This window comes from Suncus etruscus, chromosome 17 (assembly GCF_024139225.1).
Source record: "Suncus etruscus isolate mSunEtr1 chromosome 17, mSunEtr1.pri.cur, whole genome shotgun sequence".
In the NCBI taxonomy this organism is placed as follows: domain Eukaryota; kingdom Metazoa; phylum Chordata; class Mammalia; order Eulipotyphla; family Soricidae; genus Suncus; species Suncus etruscus.
Window position 1 is genome coordinate 27,876,286 of NC_064864.1, and position 13,406 is coordinate 27,889,691.

The following is a 13,406-nucleotide window of genomic DNA, read 5'->3' on the forward strand; positions in this document are numbered from 1 at the left end:
TTCCTGCCCATCTCTCCATTTATCTCATGCATCTGCCAACCTGTGCATGCTATGTGTCAGTGTAATGCATCTTAGGAAAATCTATGGGAAGATACCTGGGATAGATGGCGGAATCGGCAGTTTTGCCTATCACAAGCTGAAGTTGTGGAGAACTGTAAACAGATTTGTCTAGTGCAGAGTGTCAAGAATCCTGACTCTTAACATTTTTCTTTTTCTAGTCATGATAACAGGAATATATCATTAGGCTGGTTCCAAGTCAGATATATGAGGACAGAGGAAAGAAAGAAGCATAGCAAGGAGTAAAATTCATAGCAGCATTTGCAGATTTGAGGCCCCTTGCTGTAGCTGCCGTTTACATGCTATTGTTGTAATCCTCCAAGTCTTTGAGTAGATGTCATTGTTTTCATCTTTCTAAAAAGAGAGGACATGTATCTTGCCCAAACATCTATCATAAGAAATAGGCCAAAAGTAAGATCCCAGTTAGACAACAACAAAGCCTATATAGTTCTGAGACATGCCTTTGACTTAGATGATCTTACTTCCTGTGGTCTACAGATTGAACCCAAAGGCACTGTGGTGAGTCTCCTCCTTTGGTGAAAGAATGCAAGACACTGCTGTCAAGGATAGAGATATTCTGAAGTTTGGGTATGAAACAATTCTCGTGTTGTTTTCTTTACTATAGGAGAGAACCTATGTTTATCTCATGGTTTGTGCAACATTAGCAGGTAGATGTTTGGCACTAAATGGTAGAAAAATAACTCATGAGTTAGTGGTTTCAGTGGTTGGTAGCAAGTACTTCAATACTTTGCAGCTCCACATTCTTCCATTCTGGCAGCTGGGTCAACTTGATACAGTTCAACTTGTTATAGTTCACTTTATACCTCAGGATCAATCAATGCCAGACATGGCTCTGTGGAGAACAGAACTGGAGTCTCATGAAACCAAATGCTTGCCTGACCCTTATAGAATCATGTATTTTTATATAAGTTACCACATGTAGTTCTTTGGTTGTTATATGGGACCATTTGCATTATTCATTAGAAAATCATTATATTGGATAATGTTGTTCAACTAGAAATGACCTGATAAAGTGGACAGAAAATGAGGCATGGATGCTGTGGTCAAAAAAAGAAAAAAAGAAAAAAAAAGAAAGCCCATAACCTATGAGATAGTGGCTGGATGGCTCTGGTTAAGTTTAGGCATCAGATCTGATTTAGTGCACTCTCTGGTAGAGGATAAATATTGATACTAATATTTGATTTCAATTTATTGTCCTAAAAGGTTCAAATCTTCTTTGAATTTTAAAGGAAGTTAGTTTGGCAGACAGTAGTAGTAGTGGTAGTAGTAGTAGTAGTAGTAGTAGTAGTAGTAGTAGTAGTAGTTGTTGTAGTAGTAGTAGTAGTAGTAGAAGGAGGAGGAAGAGGAGGAAGAGGAGGAGTAATGAGCCAGAGGTTAGAAGTTAGCAGTTAGAGGTGTGGGCAGGCAGGGGCTATAGATAATCTGGTTATTTCAAGAGCTATTTGTAGTGAGCCTCCATCACTGGAGAGGTGTTTGCTCTCTACGTATCTGAGGCAAATGACACAGGATGCTCAGAATCTGGGAGCTTCCATTCCATCCTTAAAGTCATCAGTTTCAATGCTGAGGTCTGCAGTTATCTTTTTCTTCTGACCCTGTGAGTTATTCTTTCTAACAGAGCTCCAGGGGTAAATTCTGCCCTGATATTTGGGTTTTTGCCTTTATACTTACAGATTATTCTTTCTGATTTGATAAACTTGTTGCTTGTACTTTGATCTCTAACTGCTTGACCTTGCTCTTCTCTGACCTATGTATGATCATGGCTCTGGTGAAGATGTCTGGGAGAGTATCTCTGTAAAGTGGGAGTGAGAAGTCTGACCCATGGCCCTGCATCATCCTAGTAGGCACTGGTGAGTATTTTTAGCTTGCATGACCTCACAAACACTTATTGAAAAATCTTTTTTGGAGGCATATATGAGCGAACTGGAAAGATTAGGGAGGAGGTGATTAAATAAACACTAACCTATTAGCAAAGAAAATGGTGACAACTTTATTAGCTTTGATTCCTCTATGTGCATCTCAAGATAGTGAGAAAATATCTACAAATAATTTTATTTGTAAGAACACCAAACAGAATCAGACTCAGATATTCATCAATGTTTGCACGTGTAGAAAGATTGTGGTACATTCATACAAAGCAAGACTATTCAGCAATAACAATGTTTAAACTATGATCTAGGCTGCTACATGGCTATATATATATATTTTTTGGTTTTTGGGTCACACTGGCAGTGTTCAGGGGTTATTCCTGGCTCTAGGCTCAGAAATCGCCCCTGGCAGGCACAGGGGACTATATTGGGTGCCTGGATTCAAACCACCGTCCTTCTGCATGCAAGACAAATGCCTTACCTCTATGCTATCTCTCTGGCCCCATATGGCTAAATCTTTAATTATGCTGAGTGAAAGAAGCCAAAATAAATCCATAGTACATGTTATGTATTTCAAGGTAATCCACATTAGTAGAAGCGGACTCAATTTGTCTGGCAGATGGCTAGGGTTGGGAAAGGAGTAAATGAAGGCATTATTAAAAAATAAGAAGACATTGGGGCCGGAGAGATAGCATGGAGGTAAGGTGTTTGCCTTGCATGCAGAAGGACAGTGGCTCGAATCCCGGCATCCCATATGGTCCTCCAAGCCTGCTGGGAGCTATTTCTGAGCATAGAGCTAGGAGTAACTCCTGAACGCTGTTGGGTGTGACCCAAAAAACAAAAAAAACAAAAAACAAACAAACAAAAAAGATAAGAAGACACTGAAGGATGCTGAGTATGTTTATAGTCTTGAGTCTGATGATTGTTATGTGAAAATAGCATTATTATAAACAAGTAAAGGTGTTTTAAAGTGAGGTGACTTCAGAGCAGACCACCTCAATATAATTTTGACTCTATATCTAAATTGTAGCTACCTTTCACCTACATTTGATTCCAGTGAAATTGCAGATGCCAGCACACATACCAGGTTTGTTCTGTTTCTCCTTGAATTCTAACAGTATCTGACTCTTAGAAAGGAATAAATGAAAACTTGTTCAATAAATGCGAAGGCGTGGGCTGTAGTGTTATGTATTCCCATGCTGAGATGTAGTTCTCAGAACTTGTAGTTCTGACACTCATGTGTGTATTTAGGATCATCATTCTGTAACATTGCTTATTTATAGATTAGAAATATATGTCTCAGAGTCATTTGAGGATTAAGTGTGAAAATGTTTGTAACATGCTCAGCATAGTATTTTATAATTCTTTGCTATTTTATTCCATCTCTTTTCTTTTGCAGTTTTTGTAATGACAGCCACAAGAGCAGTACTTTGGGTATATGTGGTGCTGAGGATTAAATTCAGGGGCTCAAAGAGGCAAGATATGTGCTCTACTGTTTGAGTTTCCTTGCTTCACTTCATAATACTTTACATGGTGGCACAGCGATTTCTTCATCTGGGAGGTTATTGCAGACCCCTAGATCAGAGAACACACTAATTTCCCCAGAACCTTGGACTGCTTTTTCTCTTACCTGAATGAGGTGACTAAACTGGTAGTCTTAGCAGGAAGAGAAGAGGCTTTTTTTTTTTTTTTTTTTTTTTTTACAGTATACTACAAGTGAAGCTGGTGAGTAGAGCAGTCAAATGCCAAGTTTTGAATAGAGACACTCTTGAATAGTCCATATTAACCCTTGGAGATAGTACACCCCACATAAATCTTTGAGAAGCACTGACCTGGACTTCTAGGATCAATTTCTCTTGGTGAAGTGGCAGCTTAGCATTATGAGTCACCCAGGTAGCTGCAGTGTACTTGAGCCTTGGTTTAGAGTCCCGCAGACAAATACAGTATTAGAAGACATGCAGAAACCTAAGGATGTATCCATTCCCAAGTGAAACTGGAGAGGAAGGCTCTGTAAATTTAGAAAAAATATGACTGGGAACTTTTTGAAAATTAGGTTCTCCAAAAGCATCTATTTGCTCAGCTACTTCTCTAAGGCAGTGCTTCTCAATTATTTTCTGTCATGCCACCCTAGGAAGAAGAAAACATTTTTCACAGCCCTCCACAACTATAAAGAGTATCTTTATTTAAAAAACTTTAATCTGCAAAACAAAAATATGTAAAATAATTTGAGCTGATTTTTTAATTAGATGTGATGTCTCGATTAATGGCTACTATGAGCACGTTTTGCAATGTATAGCTTTTGGAAGTGGGGTTTGAAGCAGGGCACAACAATTCTCAGCTCCAGAGACATACAGAGACATAAACACGGGGCTTAGATTGTTATGACAATGTTTGCCGAGGTCAAATGCGCCCCCTTTTATGGAGCCTCGCTCCCCTCCCTCCCCATTATTTGAGAAGCACTGAACTAGGGTAACTTGGGAGTAAGAGTCTAATACTTAGACCCCCCATAAAGATGAATGTTATTTTTGTGACGGTGTTTTCTGTTTTCTCCTGGAGAACTCTTGGCATATCATGAAATTTAATTAGATATCTTAATACTTTTAGTCCTTGTTGTTGGTCCTCTCAGATAGTTCTCAAGATATTTAGGGACTTACTTCTGACAATGTTTGGACAACTGGGTTCACTACTTGGACTTGAAAATGCTGCTTGAGATTAGTGGTGCTTGAGGGAATCATGCAGTACTGGGGTTCAAACGCAAGACCCCTTACAGGCAAAGCATGCAAGGAAGTTCCAGACTGTTTTTAATTCTTTCCCTGGCCCAACATATTAACACTTTTATTCTCCTTTTTATTAACAAGATCAGTAATAGATGACTACTCTAAAATCTCTAGGTACGATTTAATTCTGGGGAAAATGTAAAATAATTCTGAAATAAAATAGCTTAGAGTATTCTAAGGCCCAAATAATTACTTGGTTACTTCATTTTTTTTCTTTTAAAACATTTAATTTTATTGAACTTGCATATTAGTAGTACAATTTATAAATCAGTCACTTAGAAAATAAGTAAAAAACACATGATTGTTTTATAATGTAGAACTCAGACGTAAATGCATTTTTCTTAGGCTAATTTTTAACATTAAAGCCATAATATAGCATGCTTGTATATTGTTTCAATCATTGCAACACTATTATCTTGGTATTACAGAATAATATGCATGGCTTACATATCGTTCACAGTAATATTCCAGGTACATATTTACATTAAATCAGGGGAATTCCCACCACCGAATTGTCCTTCCACATTCGCTCCCATCCTGCCTCCCATATCCTCCACTCTCCCCCCAGGGGCTGTTAGAATGCGTGGTCCCTTCTGTGTCTAGTTTATTACTCAGTGGTCTTATAACTGTTTGGTCTTGGTACCTCCATTACTGCCCCCTTTAATTGGGAGGTGGGACTAGAAAGTTCAAGTTATGTGGTTTTGTTTGAGGAAGAGAAAAATAATATAATGGGGTAAAAATCGATTACACCAACTATGAGCAGAGTCATTTTAGAGGCTCTCATCCTTGGTTTGGGGGATGAAGGGGAAAAAAAGAAGGTGAAACACCACAACAGTTCAAAAAGATGAATCAAATAAGATATCCAGTGAGCACTGCAGCAATAAAAATGTGCACCACATAGTTGCCATGGTCATGAGATAGGAAATATGACAAGGCACAAAAAGGAAGAAGAGAAAAGAAGAAAGAAAAAGTAAATATATAAATAAAAAATGGACAACTACTTCAATATCTACCCCAAAACAAAGAAATCGACAAAAACTAGATAAAAAAAATAAAAAAAGAAGGATTATTTAGTATTTTTGTCCCCCCCCCACATAGGCACAGTAAATATTGGGGTCATCTGAAACGGGAATTCTCTTGGCCTAAGAGATACAGGGTTTCTCCACCCTTGGAATATATTGTCATGGGATTATCTATAGACTCCTTTCACATTCATTTACTCTTCCCTTGGTGTTTTTGTGGCGTATGAAAGACTTCTGCTCTGATCTGGATGATAAAAACAGACCTCTAAATCTAGAGGTCTCAGTCTGTGCACAGGTCAAGGAGTGGAACTTATGATGAAGACTTCGTGATTTTAGAAGTTCTGTTTCCTCGATGTCATTTTAATCTGTCTTCTGTGGTTAGTGGTCTTGGCCCTTGCGCTGAAACTCAGATGGAGTCTGGGATATCGTCTTTCGTTATGTTTCCAGAAGACCCATTCAGTTGCAATTGCCTCAGTCAGGACTCTGGAATTAGCAGTCATGATCGTTGTGCAGGACGTAGACCAAACCCTAGACTAGGGCTTTCTTGTTGGTCCCAGAATACATACTGCCCGGTCATGGTTCTATCAGCCAGTCATCTGTAGATCACGTTCTTGGCTTTTGCATGGCCCATAGAGTGATAAGTCTTCTGATTTTGTTTTATCATTAGTTGGTAAGGTAGGATAACCTATTCTTATGTCCATTTGTTCCCAGGATATCATATTAGAACTGGCACATGTTGGAGTTCAAGTACTATTCAGGGTGTCCCAGATGGGCTTTGGTTCCTGTAGCTGTTGTGAAGAACTGTGTCGATTCTATGTCTGGGGTTCAGGATTCAAGTCTGGATGGTCGGTGTCTAATCTGGTTACTTCATTTAATTAACAAGGAAAGCCACGGTGATAGAAAGTTATTACACGGCTTAATTCTAGAGTTTTGGCTCAAACAATAAGTCTTAAGTAAAGGGTCAGAGAGGATTTCCTTCATAGTTTCTGTTTGAAAAAGGGCTTAACAAAAGGTTCTATACAGAGTTATGATTTGTCTAAAAAAGGCATTATAAGATATTGTGAGTCTTAAGTATCTAAGTACAACCTGTTTAGTTTTTTCACATCATTTAAAAAAGTTTCTATCTATCCTAAGGAACAGGTGCAAATGTATTCATCAGGGGAAATAAAAGACATTATAGAAAGGAATAAAAGCAAGACTGGCCCTACTTGGGTTCTGAAAGCTCTGCGTCCACACCCTCTCTCTCTGAATAAGTGGGTTCTTAAGAAGTGTTGCACTCTTTCTCTTTTATGAACCTTCTCTTTCTTTTTTGGTTTCTGTTGTTTTGGCAACTGTGGCTTGCACACACTTAATTGTGATGTGAGCAGGGGAAGTACATCTGGTTATGGTGCTTGCACATTTGACCAAGATTCTTGTCGGGAGCTGCACACTTTTTATTTTCAGTGTTGGTCCATATGCTAGTGGTGGGTTGTGCTCTTTAGCACTGGTTCTTGTGCCTTTGTGTTGCAGTACTCATCTTGGATGTGTGGTACTCACAAAAAGGCATGTTGGGAGTTTCACTGTGAACATCTTTATTTTGTTTGCTCGCCTGGGCTATACACTATAGTGTTAGTGTTCCAACACATCTGTTTGTGGTGCACCAGAGATTACACACCCTGTTGGAATGCTGGGGGATACCATATAGCAGAACTAATGGGTAAGACTGCAACCAGTATATCTGGGGTGTATCAAGGAAAGAACTCCAGGACTCATAATAATAGGGCAGGGAGGAGTTGATTAAACTGAGGCTAACTTTTTTTTACCTTACTAATTAAGCAAAGAGAATTTTAACAGACTGGTTATTTTCCAAGGAGTTATCTTTCTTTCTTTGGTAATAGAACCTCTGTTTTTTATTAGAAAAAAATCTATCTTCATTTCTAGCTTATGGGTTTGAATAAGACTGACCAAGAGTTAATGGCAAAGGCCTAGCCAAAAAGTATTTAGCCATTCAATGTACATACCCTTCACCAGTGAACATTGCCTAGCACCAGTACTACCCCCTTCTCTTCCCATCTGCCTCTGTGGCAGACATATTTCCTCTCTCTCTCTCTCTCTCTCTCTCTCTCTCTCTCTCTCTCTCTTTTCCTTTTTTTCCTTTTAGTCACTGTGGTTGGCAAAATTTTTAGTGAAGGACTATCATACATATCACTTTATCTCCTTTCAGCACCCAGTTCTTGTCCAGAGTGATCATTTTCAAAAATCATTGTTATGGTTCCTTCTCTGTCCTAAATGCACCACCCCCGAAACCCAATTATGAACAACTTAGTAACTGTGCATCTCACAGAGATTTAATTAAAGAATTTATTTATTTTTTAAAAGGAGATAAGAATGCCAACAATGTATTATTGCTTCCCGGTTGATCTAGAATTGAGAAAGAAAGCCTTGCACAGTAAGAAGCAAAGTTAAGAAAATCTGTGTGTGTGTGTGTTTGTGTGTGTGTGTGTGTGTGTATGTGTGTGTGTGTGTGTGTGTGTGTGTGTGTGTGTGTAGAGTAGAGGGGAGGTGTGAGAAAGATTGAGAAATCAAGAGAATAACAAAGGAAAAAGGAAGAAGAGAGGGTGGTAGAGGAACAGAAAGGAGGAATAAATTTTTTTTTTACTGACATCATGTTTCATTTTTGGAATTACTTTCCATTGAAGCCAGAAATAGCCTGGATATAATAATAAAACAAGGCAGACCGCCTCTCTCTTTTAAAATATATTTCTAAAGTATATGATACTTATAAGAAATTACATTCAGTTAGCATATAATTTAAGGAATTTTCATAAACAGCATATATGTTCCCAAAATAAAACAAAGCAAAAACCAGAAATAAACTAAAATTGAAAAAATTCTCTTGCTCTAATCACTGCTCTAATATTATGATGCCTTATTTTGCTTATTAACATACATCTTTTGAATAAAATTTTATGTTTGGATTTTGTGGATAAATTAATATTTGTGAACATCATTCAAAAACTTACTTGTTTTTTTGTTTGTTTTGTTTTTGGGTCACACCTGGGAGTGCTCAGGGGTTACTCCTGGCTCTGTGCTCAGAACCTCTCCTGGCAGGCATGGTGGGCCATATGGGTTGCCAGGATTCAAACCACTGTCTGTCCTCGACTGGCTGTGTACACAGCAAATGCCCTACTGTTATGCTATCTCTCTAGCTCCAATGTGTGCTTCTGCTATCAATGTGTGATACATATTCCTTGATTAATATATGGAATCATAATATTGATATCAGCACAATATATACATATGTATTTATCTCTGATATTGGCTACTAGAACTATACCTAGAAATGGAATAGCTGGACCACTAAGTATACACATACTTCAGCTTTAATAATCTTTTCTAAAGTATTTGTTCCATGTTACCTCCTTCCAACTGTGTAAACATTCTGACAAATTTATATTCACAGTAACAACCTTTTTCATTTTAGTCATTTTCATAAATTGTCATATTGCATTGTGTATATATGTATTTTTCCTCTTACAAACTGTGGTATAATTTATATGCAGTAAAGTGCTCAGATATGAAATGTACTGTTTGAGAATCTTTAACAATGTATGGAACTGTGAAATGCATAGTTATTAAAATATAGAATGCTATCCAGAAATTTTCCTCCTGTTTCTTCCCCATCAATACCTGTCCTGTACTCCCAGAAATGACCATCTCTTTTACAGAGGATTTTTCCATTCCTGGAACTAAATGATGTAAAAAGCATATGACATGTATTCTTTTGTGTCTGGATTATTTTGCTCAGCATAGCATGTTTTTTGAAATCCATCTATGTTGTTGCAAATAACAATAGTGTGCTTTTTTTCTTGCTGAGTTATACGGTATGGTATGACTAAACTACTGTAATTATCCATTCTAATTTTGATGGATATTTGGATGGTTTCCAGTTTCTAGCTATTGTGTATAGAACTGCTATTAATTGCATTCTTGTACACGAAGACAATGTTTTCTTTTCCCAAGTAAATGTACCTAGATGTAAAAGAGCTGGGCAATAGAGTATGCATATGACTAACTTTGAACGAAATTGCCTATTTTACATCTTGGTTATATTCATTTTTTATTCATTTCAACAAAGTATGAGCATTTTGCTTGCCTCACATACCAGTCAAGTACTTCACATATTCAATATTCAGTGTTGCTTCACTTCAAACATTTTAAAGCTATTTTGATGAATAGTAATAGTATCTCATTGTATTTTATTTGTTTCTGTGGTGCTGGGGATCAAACCCAGGGTCTGACACTCCATTTGTGGTATTTATTTGTATTTTTCCTATAGATTTATAGTGTTGTGAACATTTTTTGCTGTGTTTAATGGATATCCACATTTGTTTCATCATATTATATCTAATATTTTGGTCTATTTAATACTATTTTAATTTTGTTATATTTATAAATATTTGTTTTACACATATTTTATTAATGTATACTTTTTCTTTTTTTTTTTTTTAATATGGAACGCTTCACGAATTTGCGTGTCATCCTTGCGCAGGGGCCATGCTAATCTTCTCTGTATCGTTCCAATTTTAGTATATGTGCTGCCGAAGCGAGCACTAATGTATACTTTTAAGTATCATTTATAGTGATCATTATTAGGCATATGTGTCAATGTATTTTCTCTTTCCCTATGAGCACATTGTTTCAGTTTCATTGGGTAAACCTAAGACTCTAAAACATAAAATGAGAGATAATATGGATGACTTCTCAATTCTATAAATGCTCTGAGCTTCTAGATGTACCTAAAACTATTAAATGCTTGTAATTGCTATCTCAATGTGAGTTAGACTTAAAAACATCTTTCTCACCAGAAGACCACAGTTACTTATCTCTTCAGAAACTGATCTATTTTCTTCTACCAAGTGTCTTTTTTTTTTTTTCAGCCACACTTGGTGACACTCAGGGATTACTCCTGGCTCTGTGCTCAGAAATCACTCCTGGCTTGGGGGATCATATGGGACTCTGGGGATCGAACTGTGGTCCATCCTAGGCTAGCGCACTCAAGGCAGATGCCTTATGCCCTGTGCCACCGCTGTGGTCCCCAAGTGCCATTTTATGATAGCATTTAATTGTACTATGTATGGCTTAGGATTTAAAGACCATTGGGAGAAGAACATGTATAAATCTAATAGGATTGAATATACTGATAATTACCTGTGAGATTGAGATCTGAATGTGTGCTATCAAAAGTGCCAGAACAGGGCTTGGAAAGATAATACAGTAAAGAAGGAGATTGCCTTGTGAGTCATTCACCTTGGCTCAATTCCCAGATCCATATATGGTTCTCTAAGCCCTGCCAAGAGTACAGAACCACGAGTACCCCTGAGAATTATCAGGTGTGGCCCTATACCAAAAATCAAAAAGAAAACAAAAGAAAAATAGGGTTTAACATCCTGAAAGGAATGTAGGAGTTGGTGTAAATGTATTGTTAAAATGATACTTGGAAATGGTATAAGAGCAAGGACTCAAATTGAATAAACTGAAATTCTTGAATTTCTGTGCCAGATGGTACATGGAAGGGATTAAAAGGATCAATATCTGCACACACTGAAGTGAATATATTATCCAAGGTTAAAAGATCACCAGAGAATTAAATTCTATCCAAAGACCTTGGAGACACATTTTCACTAAGATCATCAGGACTGCTTTTACAGAGAGATTTTAAGTGGTCCTTTTACACTTACAAAGTGGTTGTTTTCTACAGATTGGGGGCAACAGTTAGAGAGCTATTACATAGTGACTGAGACTCTTGAATAGCTAGTTTCATGGATAGCTGTTAAACTATTACCTACATGTATTAGACAGTTTCAGGAATATAGGGATACAGTTTTACAAAATCAAATCCTCCACTGGTGGTATTAGAAGCATCGTTTATTTATATATCTGAACCACAGAGCCAGCACTACTGTAACCATGAGGCCCAGATTGTAATATTTTGTAAAGAACTTATTAAGAAGTCAGAATGGGGAGTAGAAGGGAACCTGGAGATATTTGGAGAAATAGGAAGAGGCAAATGGGAGCATCTGGGGCATTCGCAGGGGGGCTTGCATTATTGTTTTTGAGAGTATTTTTCTTTAATTTTCCACTTCCAAATATTTTTGGTCATATATGAGATTTTCAAAGTTTCTCCAAGTGTTTGGGATTTTTTGTACTTTAGGATTAATACAATATTATTTCTTAGCAATTTCAAGTTAACAAAATTTTATCCTGATAGTAAAATTTCTATACTCCTTTTTCCCATTTCATAATTTCCCTTGTTATTATATTATGCAGATCCATTATTATTAAATATATTATTACTAAAGAAAACTCATATATTTTATTATTGTATATTTTATAGATATTGACAGATGAATTAGGCTTTACCAATATTATGCAGAACAATTTCAATGCTTTAAGAGTCCCTTCTGTTCTCACCTCCATACTTCACCGTTTTTCCAATCCACTGATAATAATTGATTTTTTTTTTTACCATTTTTATAGTTGAGTCTTTTAAAAAATTTCATATGGTTGGAAACATGTACTCCTTTCAGACTAGCTTCTTACACTAAATAACTAAAATATTGTCTTTTTTTGTAGTGTACTCTGCCATTTTTTTCTATCATCCAATAAAATACTTCATTATATAGATATACCACAGATTGCTTATTCAATAAATGACTGGTATTCTTTTAAATTTTTATCTTGACTATATTGGCTTACATATCTTTCACAGTAGTATTTTAGGTACATATTAACATTGAATCAGGGGAATACCCATCACCAAATTTATCCTCCCCCCCCCATCCCCGTTTCCTTTCTGCAACCCATATTCCCCACCATCACCCCCTGGGATGCTAGAGAAGGTGATCCCCTCTTTGTCTAGCTTACTATTAGTGATCATATATCTGTTTGGTCCTGGTACCCTCCTTTGTATCCCCCTCTATTTGAGAGGCAGAGCCAGATAATTAAATTATGTGGTTTTGTTTAAAGGAAAGAAAAGCAATAGAATGGGGTAAAAATAAAAAAAAAATAAAAAAATAAAAATAATAAAAAATCAAATAAGCTGAAAATGAGCAGAGTCCTTGACCAGAGGCTTTCAACCTCAGTTTGGGAGAGGGCATGAAAAAGGTAATTGAAACACCACAACAATACAGAAGAAATATCAAATTAAATATCCAGTGAGCACTACAGGAATAAAGACAAGCACCACACAATAGTCTCGGTCCTGAAATCAAACCATGCCAGAGTGCAAAAAGAAAGAGAAAGATAAAATAAAATAAATTAAAATAAAATTGGAGACATCAACTTCAATATCTACACTAAAATAAAGACGTCAAAAATCGATCAATTAATAAATATATATGTGGAAAAATGATTATGTTGTGCCTTTTTCCCCCCCTGCAAAGGCACAGTAACTATTGGGGATATTATAGAGGGAATTCCCTTGGCCTAGGAGATACAGAGTTTCTCCACCCCTGAAGTATACTGTCATGGGATTAACTATAGACTCCTTGCATGATCATTTACTCTCCCCTTGGTGCTTTCGTGGTGTATGGAAGACTTCTGCTTCGTCTTGGATGGTAACATCAGACCTCTGTATCTAGAGATCTTGGTGACTGTGCAGCTCAAGTAATGGAGCTTATGAT

At 36.9% G+C, this 13,406-nt stretch overlaps 1 non-coding gene across 1 annotated transcript; it reads right to left on the reverse strand.

Moving 5' to 3' along the window:
• Positions 1–10,228: 10,228 nt before the first annotated feature.
• On the reverse strand, positions 10,229–10,335 carry LOC125995283 (U6 spliceosomal RNA). The gene has a single exon (XR_007490830.1). It is a non-coding gene; the product is annotated as a U6 spliceosomal RNA (small nuclear RNA).
• Between the last annotated feature and the right edge of the window lie 3,071 nt (positions 10,336–13,406).